The 3,306-nt window shown below is 42.6% G+C and overlaps 1 pseudogene; it reads left to right on the forward strand.

Moving 5' to 3' along the window:
• Window positions 1-1,403, forward strand: LOC110308638 (rab GDP dissociation inhibitor beta pseudogene; annotated as a pseudogene).
• Window positions 1,404-3,306: the final 1,903 nt, after the last annotated feature.

Consider the following 3,306-nt stretch of genomic DNA (forward strand, 5'->3'; position numbering starts at 1 on the left):
ATGAATGAGGAATACGACATAATTGTGCTGGGCACCGGCCTGACGGAATGTATCCTGTCGGGGATAATGTCAGTAAATGGAAAGAAGGTTCTTCATATGGATCAGAATCCATACTATGGAGGAGAAAGTGCATCTATAACACGCTGGAAGATTTATACAAAGATTTAAATTACCAGGACAAACGCCAGCATCAATGGGGAGAGGAAGAGACTGGAATGTTGACTTAATTCCCAAGTTCCTTATGGCCAATGGTCAGTTGGTGAAGATGCTGCTTTTCACAGAGGTCACTGGTTACATGGACTTCAAAGTGATTGAGGGAAGCTTTGTCTACAAGCGAGGAAAAATCTACATGGTTCCTTCCACTGAAGCAGAAGCCCTGCATCTAGCTTAATGGGACTGTTTGAGAAATGCTGCTTCAGGAAGTTCCTGGTTTATGTTGCCAACTTTGATGAAAAAGATCCTAGAACTTTCGAGGGTGTTGATCCTAAGAAGACCTCCATGAGAGATGTGTATAAGAAGTTTGATTTGGGCCAAGATGTTATAGACTTTACTGGCCATTCTCTTGCACTGTACAGAACTGATGACTACTTAGATCAGCTGTGTTGTGAAACCATTAATAGAATTAAACTTTACAGCGAGTCTTTGGGAAGATATGGTAAAAGCCCATACCTCTATCAGCTTTATGGTCTTAGAGAATTGCTGCAAGGATTTGCAAGGTTAAGTGCTATATATGGAGGTACCTACATGTTGAATAAACCAATTGAAGAAATCATTGTGCAAAATGGAAAAGTGGTTGGCATAATATCTGAAGGAGAGATTGCTCGCTGTAAACAGCTCATCTGTGATCCCAGCTATGTAAAAGATCGGGTTGAACAAGTGGGCCAGGTAACCAGAGTGATCTGTATCCTTAGCCACCCTATCAAGAACACCAACGATGCTAACTCCTGCCAGATCACCATTCCACAGGACCAAGTCAACCGCAAGTCAGATATCTATGTTTGCATGATCTTCTTTGCACATAATATGGCAGCACAGGGCAAGTATATTGCCATTGTAAGTACAACCGTGGAGACCAAGGAACCAGAGAAAGAAATCAGACTGGCTTTGGAGCTCTTGGAACAAACTGAACAGGAATTTGTCAGCATCAGTGACCTCTTTGTACCTAAAGATTTGGAAACAGATAGTCAGATCTTCATTTCTCCCACCTATGATGCTACCACACACTTTGAGACAACCTGTGATGATGAACCCTGAGGGGAGAGATTTGATGAAGACATCCCATTTAGGGCTGAGTATTCCAAGCCAAGGTCACCCTGCATATTGCCTGGCTGTGGGTCTCTGTATTTGTTCCCATCTGCTGGGGAAGAAAGCTTCTCTGATGATGGCTGAGCAAGGCACAGATGTATGAGTATGGCAGAATGTCAATAGGAATCATTCTATTGCTATGTTCTTTTAGTAGAACAGTTCTGCTGCTGTTGGTTTTACTCTAGGTCTCTGAGCTATTTAGTATCAGGTTCTTGGTGACCCAAGCAGCATTAGGTATGGGTCCTATCTCATGAAAGGGGTCATAAATCAAGTCAGATATTGGTTGGTTACTCCCACAAGCTTTGTTCCACTATCTTTGTTTGGGTTTCATTGTTGTGAAGAGATATGATGGCCAAGGCAACTCTTTTAAAGAAAAATATTGGGGCTGGCTTACTGTTTCAGAGGTTTAGTTCATTATCACCATGGTGGGAAGCATGGCAGTGCCCAGGCAGAAATGGTACTGGAGAAGGAGCTGAGGGTTCTACCTCTTGATGCACAGGCAGCAAGGAGGAGTCTGTATACACACTGGGTGTAGCTTAAGGATATATAAGACCTCAAAATCCAACTCCCCAGTGACACATGTCCTCCAACAAGGCCACACCTTCTAATAGTGCTACTCTCTATGCTCTAATCATTCAAACATACGAATCTGTTGATGCCATACCTATTCAAACCATCACAACCATCATTGCACTGCATATTTTGTAAAACACTCTTATAGATGGAAGGGTTCATAGCTGGGCTGATATTTACCTTTGTCGTTTGGTAGGGTGTAAAGTACTTTCTAGTGCCCCAACCTGCAGGGATAATCAGCAGGGACCTAGAGCAGGGGAGAGAGAATGAGAGGGACAAGAGACACAAAGAATGAGAGCAAGACAGTTGCCTGATCAAGCTCTGAAAAACTTTATTCAGGGGTGGCAATATAAGCATAAGAAAAAGGAAGCTTCGAGGGAAGGGGCTTTCTGAAGGTCAGGTGGCAATCTTCAGCTCCTGGAACCAACGGTCACAGTGCCCTCTTCACCCACAAATATTCTTCCTATTTTGACCACAAATGTTCTCTCAGGGCTGTTTATGTGAGCTAGAAGTTTTCCACAAGGCCGTGACTGAGACCATGGCTCCCGGCATTCTAGTACTATGAACTAGTCCATACGAGGGATGGCTCTAGGTAGGCCACTTCTCCATGTACAATGAATTGTGTAAGAATCCTCTTCAGCAATAAGGCCTTAACCATAAGTTTGTATGATCAATAACCTTGGAAATAGCTTGGGTTACTTGGGGGTTCCCATGGGGCCCCTTTGACTAATAACTCAATTAGATGTAATCTATTTTTAGCATTGAAAGCTTCATTTGGTGACAGAAGATGACCAATTGGGGCTCTGTCTTCCCCATTATTTGGCCATTTATTTAGATCATATTATATGTGTGTGTGTATGTATGTATGTATTATAAAAAGGTTCTACTGTATTGGGCTTCTATAGGACCCCTCAAACGATCCTTTGCTGTCCCTCCCCATATTCTCTCCCTTATCCTTTTTCCCCTCCCCCCCCCCCCGTTTGATTCTCCCATTCCAGTCCCTCTACCTCATCCATCCATAACTATCAATTTTATTTCCCCTTCCTAGTGAGATTCCCCTATAGTCTCTCACTCTCTACCTAACCTCTGTAGTTACATAGGTTGTAAATTGCTTATCTATGATTTAACAGCCAATATCCATGTATAAGTAGATAGACGCCACTTCTCTTTCTGGGTCTGATTTATCTCACTCAGTTTGATTTTTTTTCTAGCTCCACCCATTTACCTGAGAATTTCATTTCACTTTTAGTGAATGAGTAATATTCCTTTGTATAAATGTAAGAGAGTTTATATGGCTTATAATTCCAGAGGGAGAGCCTGTAATGGTGGGAAAGGCATGGTAGGAGGCAGCTGGAGCAAGAAGCTGAGAGATCACATCTTCAAACACATTCACGAAACAGAGAGTTAACTGTAACTGAGGCAGGGCTA

The sequence above is a fragment of the Mus caroli genome, unplaced genomic scaffold, assembly GCF_978045245.1.
Source record: "Mus caroli unplaced genomic scaffold, Mus_caroli_1 scaffold_15, whole genome shotgun sequence".
NCBI classification, from domain to species: Eukaryota; Metazoa; Chordata; class Mammalia; order Rodentia; family Muridae; genus Mus; species Mus caroli.